The 24157-nt window shown below is 41.5% G+C and overlaps 1 long non-coding RNA gene across 2 annotated transcripts in view; it reads left to right on the forward strand.

Moving 5' to 3' along the window:
- LOC142657921 (uncharacterized) overlaps positions 1–23557 on the forward strand; it is a 90004-nt gene extending 66447 nt beyond the window's left edge. For both annotated transcript variants that reach the window (XR_012850001.1, XR_012850000.1), the window contains exon 3: positions 20902–23557. This is a non-coding gene — a long non-coding RNA (uncharacterized LOC142657921). The remainder of the gene's footprint in view (positions 1–20901) is intronic.
- Positions 23558–24157: the final 600 nt, after the last annotated feature.

The following is a 24157-nucleotide window of genomic DNA, read 5'->3' on the forward strand; positions in this document are numbered from 1 at the left end:
GCAGCTTCATTAAATAGTACCCGCAAAGCGCCAGTGTCAACGTCTACAGTGAAGAGGCGACTCCGGGATGCTGGCCTTCAGGGCAGAGTGGCAAAGAAAAAGCCATATCTGAGACTGGCTAATAAAAGGAAAAGATTAATATGGGCAAAAGCACACAGACGTTGGACAGAGGAAGATTGGAAAAAAGTGTTATGGACAGAGGAATCGAAGTTTGAGGTGTTTGGATCACACAGAAGAACATTTGTGAGACGCAGAACAACTGAAAAGATGCTGGAAGAGTGCCTGACGCCATCTGTCAAGCATGGTGGAGGTAATGTGATGGTCTGGGGTTGCTTTGGTTCTGGTAAAGTGTGAGATTTGTACAAGGTAAAAGGGATTTTGAATAAGGAAGGCTATCACTCCATTTTGCAACGCCATGCCATGCCCTGTGGACAGCGCTTGATTGGAGCCAATTTCATCCTACAACAGGACAATGACCCAAAGCACACCTCCAAATTATGCAAGAACTATTTAGGGAAGAAGCAGGCAGCTGGTATTCTATCTGTAATGGAGTGGCCAGCGCAGTCACCAGATCTCAACCCCATAGAGCTGTTGTGGGAGCAGCTTGACCGTATGGTACGCAAGAAGTGCCCATCAAGCCAATCCAACTTGTGGGAGGGCCTTCTGGAAGCATGGGGTGAAATTTCTCCCGATTACCTCAGCAAATTAACAGCTAGAATGCCAAAGGTCTGCAATGCTGTAATTGCTGCAAATGGATCATTCTTTGACGAAAGCAAAGTTTGAACGAGAAAATTATTATTTGAAATAAAAATCATTATTTCTAACCTTGTCAATGTCTTGACTATATTTTCTAGTCATTTTGCAACTCATTTGATAAATATAAGTGTGAGTTTTCATGGAAACACAAAATTGTCTGTGTGACCCCCAAACTTTTGAACGGTAGTGTATATGGTCATTCTCTATATGTGTTAATTCAAAGTGCCCCATAAATAGGTTGGAGTAGTTCGGGGCAACTCTCGTCCCCATAGCTGTGCCTCTGTTTGTATAATTGGGAATTATGTTTAAAAATATTGTGGGTGAGAATAAAATGTAATCCTTCCAATAAAAAATCATTTTGTTTTTTTAGTAGCATGCCTCTATGTTCTATAAAAAATTTTGTGGCCTTTATTCCGAGGGTATGATCAATATTAGAATATAGGGAAGTGACATCTAATGTTATTAGGATATAATTTTCTTTCCAGCTATATCCTTGTAACTCTCTGATAAGACTCGTGGAGTCCTTCAGATGGGATGGAAGTTTTGTTACTAGGTTTTGCAAATGTAAATCTATATACTCTGATAGCTGACTTGTATGAGAATTGATGCCAGATATTATTGGTCTTCCTGGTTCCTTTTATTTTTATGAACTTTAGGCAAATGATAAAAAATGGGTATTTCAGGATTTGCTATCGTTAAAAATGATTTTTCTTTTTTATTTATAATGCCCTCTTCGAAGCTGATTTTTATGAAATTTAGAAATTCCTTTTCATATTGATCTGATGGATCAGATATTATTGTTTCATAATATTTTTTATCAGAGAGTATTCTCTCAGCTTCTTGGATATAAATTTCTCTATCCTGTATCACAATTCCCCCTCCTTTATCCGCTGATCTTATTACTATGTTTTGGTTGTTTTGAAGGTCTTTTAGTGATTTTTTTTCTCTCCCTTATTGAGATTGCACTGGCTAGGTATGCTTTTTTTCTTATTAATTTTTTTCAGATCATTTGACACTAATGCATAAAATGTTTCTAAAAAGTTACCCTTATGATGTAGTGGGTAGAAGCTCTTTTTTTTGTCTTTTTCTTAAGAATGTTGCTAAATGTAGGATGCGATAATAGTATTAATGCATATACATTAAATAGAATAAAACTGTGGATAACGGAACAAGAATGGCCTTTGGTATTCTGGTTACAAATAAGCTAAGCAGCAGTACCCAATGTCAAGCAGCAGCTGCAAAAGCAAATACAATTTTTGGCTGTGTAAAAAGAGAGATAAAAACAGTGATTCAAATGTAATATTACCACTTTAAAAAGTTCTTGTAAGGCCATATCTTGAATATGGAATTCCGTTTTGGCCTCCAAATTGTAAAAAGGATATAGGAGAAATGGAGAGGGTTCAAAGGCAGGCGACTAGATTATTAAATGGGATGGGAGGTGTCTCTTACAATAAAAGGCTAGAGAAATTGGGCTTGTTCAGCTTAGAAAAAATACGCCTTAGAGGTGATCTTATTAACATGTATAACAAGTGTGTTCAATACAAAGAACTAGCACATGATCTGTTCTTTCCAAGAACTTTACAAAGGACCAGGGAATGTTCATTGCATTTTGAAGAAAGACGTTTCAGACATCAATATAGGAAAGGGTTCTTTACAGTTAGAGTAGTCAAACTATGGAATGCTCTACCCCAAGAGGTAGTAATGGCAGATACAATGTCAGAATTTAAGAAAAGACTAGATGCTTATTTACTGATGAATGGCATTGAGGGTTATAACTAATCTAGCAATGAAAGACGCGTAATTGATTGAGGAATGTTGAACTTGATGGACTTGTGACTTTTTTAAACCTATGCAATTATGTATGTTATCTGCAGTATACCATTTTTATATGGTTATTGGGTTGCAGTGTTACTTGGGTAATGGCATATGGGCACTATATGGCACTGATGTACGGGCAATATAGAACTTTATTATTTAAGCACTGTGTGGCGGTATTATGTTTGTAGTGTATGGCAGTTTATTATATGGGCACTGTATGGTTGTATTATGTTAGCTCTGAATGGAGGTTTTATCATTTGGCAAATGTATGGAGTTATTATTTAGAATCGTATGGAAGTATTATTTGGTCAATGTATGGGACTGTAGGGAGGCTTTATTTGAGGTTTATATACTCTGTATATATGTATATATATATATTATTGGGGCAATGTATGGAGGCATTTCTTGGGCGCTGTATAGAGGTCTGTATGGAAGTATTATACACCGTGTTCCAAATTATTATGCACATTGGATTTAAGTGTCATAAACATTTAATTATTAGTTTTTCAATTAAACTCATGGATGCTATTGTGTCTTAAGGCTCTTTGGATCATTGTAATTAATCTCAGACACCTGTGATAATTAGTTTTCCAGGTGTGCCCAATCAAAGGAAAACTACTTAAGAAGGACGTTCCACATTATTAAGCAGGCCACAGGTTTCAAGCAATATGGGAAAGAAAAAGGATCTTTCTGCTGCCGAAAAGTGTGAAATAGTGCAATACCTTGGACAAGGTATGAAAACATTGGATATTTCAAGAAAAAAATTAGGCGTGATCATCGTACTGTGAAAAGATTTGTGGCTGATTCAGAGCACAGACGGGTTCGTTCAGATAAAGGCATAATGAGGAAGGTTTCTGCCAGACAAATTAATAGGATTAGGAGAGCAGCTGCTAAAATGCCATTGCAAAGCAGCAAACAGGTATTTGAAGCCGCTGGTGCCTCTGGAGTCCTGCGAATCTCAAGGTGTAGGATGCTCCAGAGGTTTGCAAGTGTGCATAAAGCTATTATTCGGCCACCCCTAAACAATGTGCACAAGCAGTGGGCTCAGAAATACATGAAGACTAATTTTCAAGCGGTGTTGTTTACTGATGAGTGCCGTGCAACCCTGGATGGTCCAGATGGATGGAGTAGTGGATGGTTGGTGAATGGCCACCATGTCCCAACAAGGCTGCGATGTCAGCAAGGAGGTGGCGGAGTCATGTTTTGGGCTGGAATCATGGGGAGAGAGCTGGTAGGCCCCTTTAGGGCCCCTGACGGTGTGAAAATGACCTCTGAAAAGTATGTAGAGTTTATGACTGACCACTTTCTTCCGTGGTACAAAAAGAACCTTGCCTTCTGTAGCAAAATTATCTTCATGCATGACAATGCACCATCTCATGCTGCAAAGAATACCTCTGTGTCATTGTCTGCTATTGGTACACTGTTGTTTGGCCAGCTGCAACTCCACTACGGCGGAGCGGCCTAGTGGGTCCACATACCCATAGATCATGACAATATCTCTTATAGAGTTCATATGGGCCAATTCTTTGCCAGAATTGAGGAAATGCCCATACTAAGAACTGGTGGATCCCAGTGGTCGGAAAACCCTTAAAGTCTGACCTGTTAGTGTACTTTCCAAACCCTTCTCACAGAAGCTCAGTTTAAATATTTGATAATGTCAATCATGCCTCAAACAGTTGTAGGCATGTTAGAAAAATGTATTTATTAAATGCAGTATTTGTGATATAAACCAGTTGTTTTGGACACATAGATGTTGCAGGAGCATCAAGGAATAATCAGCATATTTATTAACCCCTCCCCCCATTATGTACATTTACGTAATTAAAACTATGCAGTTCCCTCGAAATTAAGCAAATCTACGGCATAGTGACAGCTGTCACTCCGCTCTAACCATGTAACCCTCTTAGATGCTGTGGTCACCAGCAGAGTCCCGATGGGTTGTCATGGCAGCCAGGGGCCTAATGAAGGCCCCGAGTTCTGGGCTTAATCGGATGCCTATCAGCGTTACATTGACAGGCATAAAACTCTGATATACATAAGCATTGCAGTGTATTATATGAGTGATCAGGTTCATACATTGTCAAGTGGGATTAAAAATAATGTAAAAAAAAAATCCTCACATTGAGCGTTTCCATAGGAATGCATAGTGAAGGAGACTTCCGGTCCACACAGCAGATGCAGTTGAAATTGGAAGTCAAAGCGCACGGTAAGTGGGTGACCTGCCCTACCTTTTACCGGTTGTAATCTACAAACGGGGGCCACAATAAAAAAAAATCATTGGAGTGTTCCTTTAAATGTCCCTCATTGACTTTTGTATATAACTAATATAAAGAGTCTCAATCACTGGGCAACATGACCTATATTTGAAAATGGGGTTCCTGTAAGTACACAACTCTCTAAAAGTTTCCGAAGAGCTAAAAAAAGACTAATGAGAGAGAAATACAAGCTCTATAAAGTTTTTATTAAAAATGTTTCTTTAGACATTTATGCCATTTTTCCTGGATGTGCCATAAAAGATTGCTAGGTGGGGGAACAGGGGTCCTCTGACCCTTTTTTACTAGCCTTGACCAGGGCCGGACTTTGAGGTATGCGACTTGTGCCATCGCACAGGGCGCATCTCTCCAGCAGGTGGAAGGGTGTGCTGCGCTGGATCCCTTCCCGTGCTTGTTTTTGTGAAGTGCCCGGGCCTGGCGACTCTGCAGCTGCCTTTCCACCTGGGCAGGGCCAGCATTAGGGGGGGCAAACTGGGTAATTGCCCAGGGCCCCCATCTTCTTAGGGCTCCCTGCCCGCGGCTGATACGGGGCCCAAAGCATTAGGGCGCCCGCGCCGCCCGCCCCATAGCATGAGGGGCCCGGTGCTAGCGACAGCTACATTCAATTGTATCTGCAACCTCAGGATTCAGATACAAATGAATACTATGGGCTGCAGCCCACGTTATTGCATCACGCTGGTCTGCGCAATCATCCCGACTGGAGGCTGTGCAGCGCTCTGTCTGTCGCGGAAACAGGGCAAGGTAAGTACAATATATTTTTATTTGGGGGGGGGATGTGTGGCCATATACAGGGGGGCTATTACTGTGTGGCGCTGTATACAAGGGAGGAGTGGCTGTGTGGCACTGTATACAAGGAGGGATGCTGTGTGGCACTATATGCAATGGAGGGGTGCTGTGTGGCACTACATACAGGGCTACAGGGGAGGGTGCTGTGTGGCACTATATACAAGAGGGCAGTGTAGCACTATATACAAGAGGGGGGCTGTATATACAAGAGGAGGGCATTGTGGCACTATATACAAGGGAGGGGCTGTGTGGCACTATATACAAGGGGGGCTGTGTGGCACTATCTACTAAAGGGGGCTGTGTGGCATTTTCTACTAGGGGGCTGTGTGTGGCCCTATATACAAGGCGGGGCTGTGTGGCACTATATGCAAGGGTGGGGGCTGTCTGGCATTATATACAAGGGGTGGAAGTGTGGCACTATATACAAGGTGGGGCTGTGTGGCACTATATACAAGGGGGCTGTCTGGCACTATATACAAGGGGGCTGTGTGGCAGTATATACAAGGGGCTTTGTGGCACTATATACTTGAGGGGCTGCGTGGCATTATCTACTAAGTGGGGCCTGTTTGACACTATCTACAGTGGGCACAGAGAGGGCATACCTGCCTTGGGGGCACAAAGGGGGCACGGTTACTAATAGGGCACTTTTATTGTGTCGAGCACTGAGGGATCGTTATTACCATCTGGGGCACTGTGGATTACGAGTTTGCTTAGAGGATGGGGTATAGGTGTGGAGGATGCTGGAAAAGCGAGAAACCAACATGTCTGTGTCAAATCTACACAGACGAGTCGTGGCTAGAATAATTAGTCACAGTGGTCTGGGTCGGATGGATAAAAAAAAGGGAAAGTGAATGACTCTAATCAGAGAAAACATCACCTGTGAGTCACTAGATATAAATGTGCTGTAATCACTTATATCGTCTGCAGAACTCCTGTGTATAACTGGCACCATCTGTCCTAAGGCTGGCCATGACAGCAGGAGACAAATGATATTATCTTCTTCCTGTACGGCGCCGTATATATACATTTAGTCCCAGAATTATTTGGACAGTGAAACAATCTTCATGATTTGGGCTCTGCATGCCACCACATTGGATTTGAAATGAAATAACTGAGATGCAATTGAAGTGTAGACTTTCAGGTTTAATTCAAGGGGTTGAACAAAAATATCCTATGAAACGTTTAAAAATTGCAACAATTTTTCTACACAGCCTCCTCATTTCAGGGACTCAAAAGTAATTGGACAAATTAACATTACCATAAATAAATAAAAAAAATTTCAATAAAAAGTCTGGAACCCATGGACATCACCAAACGCTGGGTTTCCTCCTTTGTGCTGCTTTTCCAGGCCTTTACGGCAGCTGTCTTTAGATGTTGCTTGTTTGTGGCTTCTGCCTTATGTTTTGTCTTAAGTAAGTTAAATGCATGCTCGATCGGGTTGAGGTCTGGTGATTGACTTGGCCATTGCACAATATTCCACTTCGTTGCCTTAAAAAACCCTTGGGTTGCTTTCGCAGTATGTTTTGGGTCATTGTCCATCTGTACTGTGAAGTGACGTCCAATCAACCTTGCTGCGTTTGTTTGAATCTGAGCAGAAAGTATATCCCTGAACACTTCAGAATTCATCTGGCTATTCTGTCTACATTCACATCATCAATAAACACTAGTGAACCAGTGCCATTGGCAGCCATGCCTGCCCATGCCATGACACTTCCTCCACCATGCTTTACAAAGGATATGGTGTGCTTTAGATCATGAGCCATTCCAAAGCCTTCTCCATACTTTCTTCCTCCCATCATTCTGGTACAGGTTGATCTTAGTTTATCTGTCCAAAGAATGCTTGGCAAAGTCTAATCTGATCTTTTTATTTTTGAGTCTGATTAATGGTTGGCACCATGTGGTGAACCCTCTGTATTTGCTCCCATGAAGTCTTCTCTTTATGGTAGACTTAGATACTGATACACCAACTTCCAGGAGAGTGTACTTCACTTGGGTAGATGTTGTGAAGGGGTTTTTCTTCACCATGGAAAGGATTCTGCGATCATCAACCACTGTTGTTTTCCGTGGACATCCTGGAGTTCACAAGACGGCCTTTTGGAGTTCACGAGATCACCGGTGCGCTCTTTTTTTTCAAGAATGTACCAAACTGTTAATTTGGCGACTCCTAACATTTGTGCTATCTCTCTGATGGATTTCTTTATGTTTTTCAGCCTAACGATGGTCTGTTTCACTTGCATTGAGATCTCTTTTGGCCTCATGTTGTGGGTTCATAGCAACAGCTTCCAAATGCAAATGCAACACCTGGAATCAACTCCAGATCTTTTACCTGCTTAATTGATGATGGATTAATGAGGGAATAGCTCATGCAGCCCATTAAATAGCTTTTAATATAATTGTCCAATTACCTTTGGTCCCTTGAAAAAGAGTTAGCTACATACTAAAGAGCTGTAATTCTTAAACCCTTCCTCAAATTCGGATGTGAATTCATTCAAATTAAAGCTGAGAGTCTGCACTTTAAGCCCATGTTGATTATATAACTGTATATTTAATATGTTTTGGTAAACAGCTAAAATGCCAAATCTTGTGTCACTGTCCAAATAATTCTGGACCTAACTGTATGCGGGCAGGAATTCGTTAACACTCATTAGCGGAGCCCGCACCATCAGCAGCAGATGTCAGCTGTAACATGCAGCTGACACCCTGCTGCAATGATGTTTCTATGGAGCTCCCTCTGCCAGCCCATCAGCGTCCCTGCCCTAAGATCATGGGGTGCCAATGTGTTTCTAACAAATGTAAAAAAAATACAAAATTATCGCAGCATGGAACTGTGACCCCAACACCGTAAAATGGGTTCTGTTTGAATCCCTTACCACATCTCCATCCTCACTAAAGGCACTGATGTGGTCTCCGGTTTTAAAATCTCACATTTCTGGCATTGATAATAACATTATCAAACACTCTCTCACACTTTGGTTACTTTGTCGGGAAAAGTTTAAACTGGTATCTAATCCATCCGCATTACAACCATTATTGCTTAATCCTGATTTTCCACCGGGATTACACCCGGAGGCCTTCCAGTGGTGGACCTCATTAGGTTTCACTTCATTACTTAAATTGTGCAAGGATGGTAAACCCCAGGGAATATTTTAGATATCTACAAATACACCATCTTCTCTCGGGATCTGTCTTTTTACCAAGCGACTCTAGTATAACCTTCTACGAAGCTAACTGTCGAGACTCCCCAAGGGGGAAAGGGCTGATTTAAGTTTTGTACTCCCAATTCAGAAGCGAAACATACAATGGTCCTACTTCATATATGTTGGCTTGGGAACGGGAGCTGGGAAATATACCTGACTCGACCTCGTGGCAACAAATATATGATAACACAGCTAAAGTATCTCAATCAAATAATATTAAAGAAACATCGTATAAAATTCTAACGAGGTGGTACCTTACTCCGGACAAAATAGCAAAATTGTTTCCTGGTAGTTCTGATGCTTGTTTCAGAAACTGTGGGGAGAGGGGCACTATGGCTCATATCTGGTGGTCCTGTCCAGTAGTACAGACTCATTGGAAACGAATTGAGCGCCTTTTCAATTCTAAATTACAGTTACAAATCAAATTAACCCCTTGGTCAGCGGTACTGAATGCAGAAATTCCTGATGTACCCAAACTAAATAGAAAATTCATCTCGCATATTTTATCAGCAGCCAAATGGACAGTAGCCATTAGCTGGAAATCACTATCTATCCCATTCCCGAGGATGCTGAACAAAATTAAAGAGATACACCAATTTGAGAAATTAATTAGTATTCTGGAAAACAGATTGCCACAATGTGAAGCCCAGTGGATCAGTTGGACCTCATAGAAATCGCTTAGAGCCTTCTGTTAGTTTTGAGGACTCATCAGTTTAGGACAGAAATAGATTCTTTACTATGGATAGCTGCACCATGTTTAGTAGATTTTGGTTTAATTGATGTTTCTTCCTAGCCGGCCTCTGTAATCGTGGGCTGGAAAACCCTACTTTTTCTAGAGACACACATTTACTAAGTTTTACTTCATCATACACTAGGAAGGGGTTATGTGTTTTATCGTTACACCGTACTCATAAATATCATTTAATGTATTGATATGTCAATGTTTTTGATAATATGAGATATTCCTGCAACATCTGTTTAGAAATGAATCTCTATCACAATGTTTTCTTCTGAGAATGTTATCAAAGCTCTACGTAGCGATATATGCTCCCGATATGTGGGAATGTCTACTGATTTGTTATGTCTTCATTACCAAATAAAGAGTTTGTAAAAAAAAACGAAACACAAAAATGACCTTTTTACAATATAAAAAAATATATAAAATTGGTATTGCCGCATTCATAACGACCTGTACTATAAAATTATGATAGTAAGAAAATACAACTTGTCCCACAAAATACAAGCCCTCACACGGCTATTATGACGTAAAAATGAAAAATTTACGGCTCCTGGATTTCGAAGATTAAAAAAATTGTCACTTCCTGAAGTCCAAAAGAGGCTGTGTCCTTAAGAGGTCACATTTAGTTTGTTAGACAAGTTTAGGCCATTAGGGGTTGGACACTTCTATCATGCCAGATACAGCTTACCATTGGTGCAACCTGTGCAGCTGCACAGGGGCCCAGTAGGTAAGGGGGCCCACTGTCACCTTAAAGTAGCCTTCTTCTGTCTATTAGATTTCATGTAAATGCCTGAGCTAATAAATTCTATGGCTAACAATTCCTCATATATTGTAAGAGAGACATAAGAGGGTGATTTATGATGAGATATTGAAGAGTACACCTCCCTATAGATAATGCCACATACACGCCCTGTATATAGTGCCAAATAATCCCCCTGTATACAGTGCCAAATACTCCCCTTGTATATCGTGCCACATACTCCCCCTGTATATAGTGCCACATACTCCCCCTCTAGATAGCCCCTACCCCCTCCCTGTACATGTAGATAGAGCCATTGTGGCTCCCTCTATGAGCGGAATCCCCGGTCAGGCTCTGGCCGGGGATTCCATTGCAGGAGGTGCCCCTGAAGTCACTGCCCTTATATGGACAGTGAAGTCATGGCCTCACTCTATGAGTGCAATCCCCGGCCAGGTGTCGACAACGCTTTGGCTGGCGATTCCGGCGCTTCAGGTGAAGCCCCTGACTTCATTGTCCATATATGTACAGTGACAACGTCAGTGGCTCCCTCTATGGGCGTAATCCCCAGCCAGGTGTCGGAAATGCTCTGACCGGTGATTCCACTGCCGGAGGTGCCCCTGACATCACTGCCATTATATGGACCGTGAAGTCATGGGCTACTCCTGGAGCGCCGGAATCCCGCTCATAGAGAGTGTTCCCTGACTTCGCTGTGTATATAAGGGCAGTGATGTCAGTGGCACCTTTTGCAGCAGAATCTCCGTCAAAACTTTGGCCGTGGATTTCACTCCAAGAGGAATGATAGGCCGAGCAGGAAGCGGATAGTTTCCTGCTCTGCCATAGCATTCATTTGTATCTGCGTCCTGAGGACGCAGATACAATCGAATGTAGCAGGTGCCAGGACATGTCCTGGGACAGTAATTTGCCGGGACTGTCTCTGTAAATTCGGGACAATTGGCAAGTATGTAATATCAGTAAATCAATAAATTAACCAAGCATATATGCGGAGCACTAAATAGAAAACCACTAATATTAACCCCTCTTTTACTAAAGCTTAAAATGTAGGATGGTTATTCTGGACAGCAGAGCTTCTGAATGTTTGGTCAGACTTTAGCAGCAACATATGTTTGGCAAATATTACTGAGGCATTCAAGCCTTGATATATCCTGTTTTCCTTTATTTTAAGACTAGCACCCTATTCTTGTTTATTTCTAATGTAAAAGGGGGTGGAGTAATAGAGGGGTTCACTGGCTCGTGTCACCCACTATTACTACCTCCTTTATAACAGGGTCACTAGGGTTATGCCTAGCTCCCCTACCTTTTTCTTATACTAACGTCAATCTAATTGCTTTGCTACTAAGTAAGGGAATACAATTGTATAGTAAATAAAAGGTAATATTTATTATTACAAACAGTAATCACTCTTAGATATAAAATACACCAAACACAGTAAATAATCACAGTATATTATCAGTGTATCCCAATACACATAACAACTTAATATGTATTGAATACACTGACACTACACGGCACCGTATAAACAAGGTATTACAATCCTAATCTATACCACCACCCACTTACCTAAACATACATATATACACATAAGTTACGTTGTAATTCTCACATGCTCACTATTTCTATCCCACTCCCTCCTAAATAAATGTCCCTGTTCACTAAGGGTTAACAAGAGAGGTGGCGGATAAAGGGTTACCAGGGGATAATCAGGTAAAGGGTTAACAGTGGGAATGTGAAGGCAGGTGGGAAAGGGTTACCAGGAGATGCACAGGCAGGTAGGAAAGGGTTAACTAGGGATGCAGGTGATGTGAGGGTTAACTAGGGATGGATAACATGTTAACAATGGGCAATTCTCTTTGTATAGGGGAAAGTAAGGGTAAAATCATGGAAATGCTCGTTGCATAGGGGAAGGTGATATGTAGTAGGAGAGAGGTCCGTTAGTTGAGCGGTGAGGAACAGGGGCAGGAGTGGAGCCGGAGGTCCGCAGGAGAGGTGAGCCGGCGTTGGTGGAGTGGTGAGGGCAGGTCCCAGCTAGAGCGGTGAGCCGGCATTGGTGGAAGGAGGCAGGACCCAACTGCGCTCGTTGGTGGAGTGGTGAGGGTAAGCTGCTCTCGGTGGAGGGAGGCAGGACCCAGCTGCGCTACCGAGCGTACGGACACAGAGCTATTTAAACCCTGCCAGTACGCTCGTAGCAGAGAGCGAGTGGTGCTCGCCACTGGCTAACATGGGCCGGCGCGGTTATATGATGTCACCGGCCAACCCATGAGCGCGAGAGCGCCCGCACGAAAGAGAGCACATGCGTGCGAGAGAGAGAGACCCCGTGCATGCTCAGGAAGTTCAATTCGGCAGGGATGTCCTGCGATGCATATATATATATATATATATATATATATATAATCCCGAATTGCCTCAGGTAAAGCAGGACAATGTATATATATATATATATATATATATATATATAGAGCGCACAAAAAAATGGCGAAAGCACACTGCGAACACTAAAGTCACCTAAACCGCTAAATATAAATAAATATGCATTAATGCTAAATCTACTTACAATAGTTTTTGCCCACCTGCCACGACAAGGCGTCCTCCGTAGGTGGGGACCTACTCTGCACATACACCCAGAACTGGGACTCAGCCTACATATATCTGGGGATGGTAAGAACCAGCATTATATATGGGGGACACTTCCTTTAACATCTACTTAGGAAATGCACATGATAAGCCTAGTTTTTAAATGTAAATGGAACAAATACAGAACGCCAGACTGTCATTCCATTAATTCTGCATCATTATTTGTGCAATTATACATTGTGTCCTCTAGATGGTGCACTTTGCTTACATAGAATATAGGATTGAGAGAAACATGTCTGGTTTTCTTTTTGCAAATGCATAATTTTTGAAGAGACAAATGATAATTTAGGCATTTGCGATTCATGAACGCATATACAAGCATAAGCAAAACTTTGGGCATCCCTAGTCATATTAGGTGTTCTGTTGATTTTCCAAATTAAAATAATAAAAATAATAAAAGCCTATGCAGAAAACAAATGTAAATATTTGCAAATGTGCATGCACCATTACTTTTTATTTCAAGAATTTATCATGATGTGAAAAAACAAAAACATAAGATTTCACATGTCCAACAGCTTAAGAATCCTGCTAGTCAATACTAAGAAACATCCTCTTTGGCAGAAATGATAAAAATTACTTGTAGAAGCCAACTTTCTTTGTATTCTTGTAACAAACTTCTAGCTCAGAAATATTCTTTGATCATCTCGCATACGCAGCGTGTAGGAGATCTGTCCATTATAAAGAATTAATAGATTCCATTCTCCATCTATCTGCACAATATTTTCCAGTGCCACTGGCTACCAACAGCCCAAAGTCATAAAATAACGGCTTTGCTTAGTTGTCAAGTTGTTTCTTTTTTTTTTTTTTTGGTTTCTCGATACATAATTTAGGTGATCTTAGCCGAAAAAGTTAAACTTTCATTTCATTGGACCACAACACTTGGGTATTAGTATCTAGGCCCGTGTCAGGGAATTGTTATGGGGTAAATGAGAAGAAGCTTTATTCTTCAAGAATTGTAATTGATACTGATGGAATAGGAAAGATTACTTGATTCGTGTATGAAAATTCCCAGTGTAACGTCCGTGGTCGCTGACCACAAAATCCTTCCATCCAGTCGACGCCCTTCTCTCAAGAGATGTTTGCATAAACGGCCGTCCTGCTCAACAGTGACCACCAGGGTGCGGTCACAAGCTCAGTCCAGACTTGAGAAGCCAGAGCGCAAGCATGTTTGTGATTGAGCTGATTGGTCCAGAGTACCCTAGGCTATAAGAAGGTTCCAGCCCATCCTCCCACACCTGAGCTTTGTTGTGTATTCCTAGTCTGTCTTGCATATGGCCTCCTAGTGTTTCCTGCTCCCAGTTTTCCTGTATCCTATACTTGTATCCTGATCTAGTGCCTTGCTGAGCTGTAGTCGTGCTGTGCTGTATATCACGCCTGTCCTGCTTCTCTACGCCTGACGTCCACCTGCTGCCAAATTCCTGCCAAGCCTGCCTTGCTACTGTCCGAGCTGCCACAGGTACCCTATACGAACTAAAGACTTTTACCTGCGTCCTGTTGGCCAGCTGCCTTACCGCCAAGACGGTACGGCCCAGTGGGTCCACGAACCCTACGTGACACCCAGGAGTATGTTATCCCTGTAATTTGTTTGCACACATTGTGTTGTGCACTAATGTATCGCTAAGAAATTTATTGAGTTGACAGGAAATTACAATTTCATGATATATTTTGTTGTGGCCCTTTGGGGCCATCTGTATTCCGACTGTCCCCTTAAAGATGCTGCAAGCGTTGGGTCCTGACACCGTTCAGCATGAGGATGTTATGTGCGCAAGACATAGAACGTCCTGACACTGCACCCGACTCAGGAACAAGGAGGGTAATTATATGAAGGAGTTAATGTAGTAACAGGGGCTCGTAATGTTTAACCTATTGGAAACCGCATAGACCCCAGTTATTATAGTAACTATTGACAGGCGTTCTGCCCGGGGACTCCAGCACAGCTCCCGACATCACTGTTCATATCTGGACAGTGATGTTGGGAGCAGTGTTGGATTCCCTGGGCAGAGCATCAGTTGATGCTCTGCTCGGGGACTCCAGCAATAGGAAACTCCTGACTTCACTATATAGACAGTGACATCGGGAGCAGTGCTGGAGTCCACAGGGATAGGCAATGTGCCAGCAGTCTGTGCTTGATAACACGCTGACACGTATGGCACAGGAGGCAGGCCCTCAGTCACCTGGGGCTGTGTCGGCACGTTATCAATACTACATCACTGAGTTTGAACTGCACGATTCAGCACAGAATTAAAAATGAAAGTACATTAGTATATAAATCCCAAGCAATTTTTGGTTACCGGATAACCCCCTTTAATTACTGTATTGATAATCTGCCGCCTTTCCTGACCTCTAACTCTGATAACTGTGAGTGGCTGTCTGCCCTGACCTTAGTTAAATACGGACTCTGCAGCTTGACTTCTGTAATTATATTTCACCTGTTCATGTCAGCTGCTGCCAACGGAGACCTGGGTAGCTACCTGGGTATTATATATGACAAGTCCACATCTCTGTACGGAGGTTAAAGGGTGAAAACCTAGCAATCCCTGTGACAGCAATAAAGATTGAGTGGGCATGTGCAGGGATCATATTTGCTGTCAGGATGCAGACCTTTACAATACTAACAAGCTGAGAAAATGGAGTCTCCTCAACTATACTGCCAAAATGCTGCAGCAGCTCTGGTTCTTCCCTGACAAGCAGGCCAGAAAGCTATTTCTATTGATTGCTCTGCAGAGATCGGGCTGTAAGGAGAGTGACTGAGCATGCGTGTCCACTAGCACTCAGCTCATTAGCACATTGCTATATACTTTAACCCCCCCTTAACCAGTTGCAGACCGCCCATAGGCAATAAACGTCTGGGCGGTCCGCAATTAACTCTGCAAGTATCTTCCAGAACATCCTGCAGAGTTAGCAGGTTTACCACTTCCTGGCAGCATTTAGCTCCGTGATACAGCTGTTTCTAGACAGCGTGGTCTCCGGTCATGTGATCGTTGTGACAACCTGTCGCAATGATCACATTGACTTGCGGTGTAGGCTATGGGACATAGCGATCTTTGGCTGTGCGACCTGTCTCACAACCAAAGTCACCATGTAGCCCCAGCGTTAGGGTGACGTTACATGTGGCAGATACACTGCAGATTTTACCTGCGGATTTGTGCAGGTAAAGCCTGTAGCGGATTATAGTATAAGGCAAGTAGATGAGATATTACTAATTTAATCCACATGCTGCAGACATTTTACATGGCAGATTTTCAAATCTTTGATATGTCGTTAAATGAATACCGTGTGGGGGGGGGGGGATTAATTTCCATAAAAGAGTCGTTTTGGAGGTGTTAAAAGGGCTTTCCAGTACCCAAAAATTGATGGCCCATCCTCTGAATGGGCCATTAATATCTGATTGGTCGGGGCCTGACTCCCAGCAGCCCTGCCAATCAGCTGTTTTGAAGGGATCCGCAGCACTGTGCTTTCCCTTCATTTCCTCTACTGCTCACACTGTGTATCGCCGACACATTTGTAGCGGCAGTTAACAGTAAAACAGTCTCTTCACTTCAATGGCAAAAGGCTGTAATACTGTGAACATCTGCTACAAGTGTGTCAGCAATTCACAGCGTGAGTAGTAATGGAAATGAAGGGGAAGCAGCGCTCCTACAAGCACTGCGGCCCTTTCAAAACAACTGATCGGCGGGGGTGCCTGAAGTCATCAGATATTAATGGCCTTTCCTGAGGATAGGCCATACATTTTTTGGGATTGGACAACCCCATTTAACAGTGTTTTGGCACTTTACAACATCTGTGATGGTTGTATGGTGCCAGCAAACCAGCTTTGGAAAATTGCTCTCTAAAAGCCAGTTTGCGCACCATTCATTGTAAGCTCCACCTTGCGCCCAGCGTGTAAGAAATGCACACATATTTGGTATCGCTGAAGTCAGCAGAAGTTGGCAAATATATATTCAGGTGTGTTTACCCAGTGGCATGCACCAGTCAAAAAACATCACCTAAAATCACATATTCGTTTTTTGTTTTGTTTTTTAGAGTTTTGATTTTTCCTTCCATATTTTAAAAAAAAAAGTTAAATATATATATATTTATTTACACAATATGAAAGCCCAATATGTTCTGAGAAAAACAAGACCAAATACATGTAGGTTGGAAGAGTAATAGAAGAACAATTTGCTTTTAAATGGTCACATGACTAAAACTTGAAAATGGGCCTGGTCAGGAAGGGGGGTAAATATTCTGTTCAAAAACTGGTTAATGACCAGGCCTAGTTTGCCCTTAATGACCAAGCATTCTTTTTTCATCTTCGCATTTCAAGAGTCATAACTTTTTTATTTTTCCATCGACATAGCCGTATGAGCACATGTGTTTTGCAGGATGAATTGTATTCTTCCATAGCACCATTTTTGGGTGCCTATAGTATATTCATGAACTTTTATTAACGTTTGTTTTGGGAGGCAATAGAAAAAAACATCTATTCCAGCATTGTTTTTTGCGTTTTACATTTATGTTGTTCACTAGGTGGCATAAATAACATGCTACCTTTATTCTATGGGTCGGTATGATTACGACGATACCGCATATGCATAGTTTTTAAAAAATATTTTACTACATTTACACAACGAATCGCCGCTATCCAAGAGCCATAACTTCTTTATTTTTCCGTCGGACTTGTTTTTTACAGGACAAGGTGATAATTTCATCGCTACTATTTTGGGGTACATGAGACTGATTGATTAACTTTTATTATATTTTTTGGGAGGGAATGAAAAAAAAGCAATTTCGCCGTTGTTGTTTGCGTTCACCAATTAATTTGTTAGCTTTTTCGGACTGTTACGATCACGGCAATATCATATGTGTAATTTTTTTTACACTTTATTAAATAAAACCACTTTTTATGGGAAAAAATTATTTTATTTAATTTTTACTGTTTTTCAGAAACTTTATTGAACTCTTTTTCATTTATTTATTTTTTGTCCTACTAGGGGACTTTACTATGCGATCTTCTTATCGCAGATATAATGCTTTGGTATACTTATTATACCAAAGCATCATTGCCTGACAGTCTAAAACTTACAGGCAATCTATTAGGCCATGCCTCTGGCACGGCCTAATAGGCTTATGCCCAGGGCAGCCCTTTGCAATGGCAACCCATCGGCGGCCGGTGAACGCGTTCTGTCAAAACATTTAAATGCTGCGGTGGCATGAGATTGTGTCAGTAAATTTCAGAACTCTCCACTGTAATGTTTGTTTTTATAAAAAAAACATATAAATGGCAAATATTGTTAATTTTTTATGATCTATACAATCAATATATTTATGTGGGACAAACCCCAAAAGCTTTAATTATATGATTCGAATTATGTGCATTTCTAAAAAATCCAGCTTTACTGTAGCTGTGTAATCCAGCTGTACATGGCTTTACTACGTGAAAGAAAGGTAACGTTATATCGTTAGAATAGTTGACTAATATGTATTTATAGTTTTTGTTCATACAAACGACCATATAACTGCTAGCCACCCCACATATTGTGAAACGGAAATGACATCCTCAGTCAGACTGTATGAAGCAATATGTAATCGTGTTACCGTGCAAGACAGACCGTGTACCACAGATATGTATTACAGCCAGAAGGAATGATGTGTATCTTATGCAATACCTAAAACTGACTATAAAACCTTACTGAAAATATTATTTTCATATATTTTACCAGTAGCAAAAGACTGATGATGACGTCATAAAAACGGAAACATCTAATTTTCTTGATTAGAAATGTGATAATTGGTTCTGTGTTGCTCTATTCCCTTTTTTTTTTAAATTCTCCAAATCTCAGAACCCATATAACATGTCAAGTGTACAACATAAACACAGCTGACAGATGCAAGGAGTCTTCAATAGTGGAAGTTAAATTCCTACTTATATGAGCAGGTGAAATATGTTTTCATATTTGTATCTCATGTGATGTGTTTATACGCTTCTCACCAACTAGGAATAGTTTTTATACCATTCTACTACTACCATAACTACTTACAAATATAGAAAGGGCCAAATGCACTATAATTATACTTTAATAAATCTATCTATCTATCTATCTATCTATCTATCTATCTATCTATCTATCTATCTATCTATCTATCTATCTATCTATCTATCTATCTATCTATCTATCTATCCATTTATCATCTATCGAAGACGGTTGTCTATCTGACAACGAAGACGGCGAGTGCAACGATTGCTATGACTTTGACATAAATTAAGGTGAGGTGGATACTGGCTTGTTTTGTTTAAACCTTGGCGCCAGAATGTAGGGTCCAGATGCCACCTTAGGCTGCGTTTGATAATGTTCTGCAACATTGTGATAACGCACGCATGTCATGACGCCTGGGGCGGCGCTGTGTGTATAACAGAGCAATGAGCTTGCCAAATAGTGTTTGGTGTTGGGGGAGAGCTAGAAGTGACCTGAACTGCGTTCTGTGAGCAGAAGAAAAGAGAGTGTGGAGGCTTTTGAGGGAGTGAGCTTCTGGCCTTTTCCGTTACTGTGGCGGACTGGACTAAAGGGGCGCTGAGTCTGAAAGAGAAAGCTGGAACTGAGGTGTCGTACATAGACTGGTGAGAATGGGCTAGGCTGTATCTGTATTGGGCCCTGAGCTGCAGCAGGGTCCAGAAGAGCAAGCAGTGGTTGGGGAGGTAGCCAACACTGTGAGGAGAGCTAGCTAGGCGGTTAGAGGAGGAACGTAAAGGAGACATTCGGTTTAGGAAAAGTGAAGAGTGAGCCTGCAGTGTCCAGCCACACAAAAACAATTGCCGGTACCTTCTTAGTTAGAATCACAAAGATGCAGCCACCATCTTGCGGTCTACTAGTCCTAAGCAGACTTCCCCTTGCATCAAGGGAGAGGTGCCCTTTGCCCTTGCACTGCCAGTCACACAGAATAACAAGCCAGCTATCTTGCCAGCCTGCTCCACCTGTATATAGTTGTAACTGTGTGCTGTACCCCCTATACGGAAATAATGTTTATAATATTTATGGCCGATTGCACCATCAACAACGGCAAATGAAGTGTAAATATTATTAAGCTAAAAGTAAAAGTTTCATCTTTTTCCGTGGCATACCTGCTGGGCCTCTACCAATACACCATAACCACCTCTATGAAATTAGCCTAGTGTGTTTGAGATTGAGAATTTGGATTGTTAGTCTTATTGAGGACAGTGACGGTCATTGATGTGATTGAAGATAATCTCTGCACAGAAAAATATAAAGGTGCTATAAAAGTAACAGGAAATATCTATCTATCTATCTATCTATCTATCTATCTATCTATCTATCTATCTATCTATCTATCTATCTATCTATCTATCTATCTATCTTTTATTAGATATTTAATTTTTTAAGGCTAGTGGCATGGCTTCCCTCTAAAAGAGATCCATGACATCTATGCCGAATCTATTTCCAACAGTGAAGGGTCTATAGCACTAAACCAGAGCTGCGTCCCTTTATTCTCTGAGGTTGGACAACCACCAATCAGAAAGCGAAGACATATCTTAGTGATACGCTATCACTTTATGAAATGCAGGCAGCCAGCAAAAAAAAAAAAATACTTGATTTTGGTTTCCATTTTGCTGAAACTAATTATTTTGTTTCTTGACCTTAAATTGCATCAAAATATTTCCTGTTTCCCAATTTGTGGTATATTTATTGCAGTGCCTCAGACAGAATAATGTATTTTCTTACTAGAGGCCTTTCCCATTGCCTTCACACGTGAGGTCAGACGTAATACAAAATCTGTAGCAGATGTATTGCACGTTCAGGGGAAGCAAAATCTTTTTTGAAAGCTTATGAAACGGATATTACAAGCAGCCAGTGTCTATTGCAAAACTTCTATAATGAAATAGCTACAAATATTTCATAAGCAGCTGGTCATATTTAATGTAGTAACATATTTCTTTATTTTTTTTAGGTTTCTACTTCTTGCTGGAATCCTTTTTCCTTGTGTTAGAACAGGATGACTTCCTAAAGTGAATTGTAAACTGGAAAATCTAAAAGAGACGTGCCAAGATCTGTGATTGCCATAACTTGTTGAGATCCGTGGCCAGATATACTTGTTTTGCTATGTCACCCTGTGGTATAACTACCAGTAAACTATAACTGGTGTCACTAGTACTTCTTTACTACAACATTTTGTCTGGATTCCAGCTGATGTACAGAAAATTTTGGGCCAGATTTACTAAGAATGAAGTTCCATACACCAGTCTTAGTCTGAAGCCCACAGGAGTAAGGCCCCATGCGCACGAACGTGCTTTTGCGGCCGCAATTCCCCCGAAAATCCATGGGAGAATTGCGGCCCCATTCATTCCTATGGTGCCATGCAAACGACCGTGGTTTCCACGGTCCGTGCATGGCCCCGGAGCCCAGACTGCAAAAACAACGGGCAAGCCTTATTACGGTCGTGTTCTGTAGTCCGGACTCATTGAAAATAATGGCCACGGCCATGTGCACAGACCGCGATTTGCGGGTGGCTCACGGCTGACACTCCGTGGCCGGCTGACCCGAAAATCACGGCCGTGCACATGGCTACGGTCGTGTGCATGAGTCCTTAGATGTGACTATTTTCTTAAGAGGCGCACAACTCCTAATAAATTTGTTCCATCTTCTGCTGTGCGTGTGCCAGAGAGTAAAATGTACGGCAACTAAGAGCTGGCGTAGATTACGGCTTTAATTTATTCCAGTTTCTGACTGTACAGCTATGCTCCCGCTGTTAATCGTTCTGGTACAACTGCTGTGTCCACGCGATCCTCTTGTCGTAACTGTACATTATGGAGGCTCTAGGCAATGTAAACCATGACGTATAATTACGTGATGGTGCGCCAAGGGGTTAAACTGAATCACAAATATCAATTAACAAGTAAAATCTCAATTATTTTGTATTCAGATTAAGCTAAACCATGTGAGTATTTCCCATGATAAATACTCCAGTTATAGTTAATGTGATGATTCATAATAAATTAAAATGTGTATGTTAATGAGGAAAAATTATATTTAAATGTTCCTATTTTACATCGAATATTTTTTATTCTAACCTCAGAAAATGCACCACAGATTTCAAATACTCGTAGGGATCATGCACGTGTCAGAGCCATGTACAGATCATGTATCGCAGTGCACAGAGGCAGTATGGCTCCCTAGTTCAGAGCCACACAGGCCTCCATGCATTGCCGTACAGGCTCAGTCAGGCACTGTATGTACGGAGCATTGTTTCTAGGGGAGAATACCCCTGTACATACAGAGTCCAATGGTGCATACCATGTTGTTTTCTCCATATTAATCTGTCAGAAAAAAAATCCAAAAATGATGTAAACCTCCGTTTGAAGTCGGAAGGATACAGAGGTACAGTCGAGGCCTCATGTACCTACATGGCAGTCATATTATGACTCCATACAAAACAGAGTTGTAATACTGCCATGTGCAAGAGCCCTTACTTTGCACCTCCTGTGCTCAATTTCTCCTATCGCGTGAAAAACCCAGCCAAAGGTGGTGGAAAAGGGAGGTGGCGAATTCTATCAGGAAATTTATGACTCGAATATGCTTGTCACTTTTCAAGTCAATTTAGTTAATGACCTGGCAAACTTGACTATCTTTACTATACCAGCACTTGCTTGTATAACACATTAGTACTTGAAATTACAGCCCCTTTTTTCTTTTTTTGTATTAGTGTAGAATATTTTATGCCTGGTATTGTCATGAATAGCATCTTCCATAAGTAGGATAAAACCACATCTGTGATATTTTTTTTTATATCTGTTTCTTTAAATAACACTTGAGGGAACATCAGTTTTTTTCCATTTACATAAAATCACTGTATATTTTTAGATTTGTTTTCTAAAATGAACAAGTCCATAGAGTGACTGAAGTAAACCTAATTATTATATATTTTGTATAAGGCTATATTCACATGTACCATTTTGACATGTTTTTTGTGTTGTGATTTTCATATAATCACATCAAAATAAATATGCAATAGAACAGTACAGTCTTTGCCAGGATTCATACCTAAAAACTCCTGTGCCCCATTCAGCAGCTCTTCTCATTGAGCCATCTGCAAAGCTGGACAGCTCCATGCTGAATCTATTCTCTAGGTTCCCTTGATTCCTGCCTCTGTGGATTCCTTGCCATGATTTCCTGATTGGTCTCACCCTTTGGCTTGCTGTAAAAGTCTCGTCCTTGCACTTCTTGATTGCCAAACGATCGCGCTTCCTGACTGTAGGCTAATTTCTTGCTGCCTCTCTACAAATTGTTGCTGATTATTTGTGTACTGAACTTGGATTGCTTCCTGACTACGTCTCTGCCTCATGTTGCAAGCTGTTGTTGCTTATCTGTGTAAAGAACTTAGACTGTTGCCTGACCATGTCTTTGCCTCACGCTACAAACTGTTGCCGCTTATCTGTGTTCCAAACCAGGACTGGTATTGAACTTTTCTTGCTATTAGCACCCTCCTGTCTGATCATCTCAGCCACTCGACTCCGAAGCTACTACAAACCTTGACACTTAATGTTTATGTTGGTAATTTGTCAATCAATTACTCAATAAATCAATCAATGTTACATTACTGTGTAATGATGAACAATGGTATGAGCAACATTTTTTCTGGGTTATTTGTTGTTGACACTGCTGAATGTATTTGTATGACGTGACAAAGGCAACGTTATGGTCCTCAAAGGCATAGTCAATAAAAGACAAATATTGTACATTAGTATCGAGTGTAATGGTCGCGGACCGCTGGCATTACTTACCCGCCAATGACGTGTGAGCTCTTGCCGGCATTTCCCTCCTCTGAGTCGCCGGCACACAAGACTGTCCTTAGCTGCTGCTGCTGTGCATAGGGTGACGCGCGTGCTTGCTCCCGGCCTTAAAGAGCCAGCGTGCGCACCAAGAAAATCACCCCCATCCTATCCCAGCATACCAGGAACTATAAAAAGGACTCTGCCCTATTCCTCCTTGCCTGAGGATTGTTGTGTCTGCCCATGTTCATTATTACAAATGGCTTAGTTGTATCCTGTATCCTGTATTCCTGTATCCCGTATCCCGTATCCAGTAATTGTGTTTGTTCCAGTGCGAAGCCAAGTATCATCTGTGCCAAGTGTCATCTGTGGCAAGGGTTATCTGTGCAATGTGTCTTCTACTTCAAGTGTCTGATACGCCGAGTGTCTGTCAAATCA

Source organism: Rhinoderma darwinii, chromosome 7 (assembly GCF_050947455.1).
Source record: "Rhinoderma darwinii isolate aRhiDar2 chromosome 7, aRhiDar2.hap1, whole genome shotgun sequence".
NCBI lineage: Eukaryota > Metazoa > Chordata > Amphibia > Anura > Rhinodermatidae > Rhinoderma > Rhinoderma darwinii.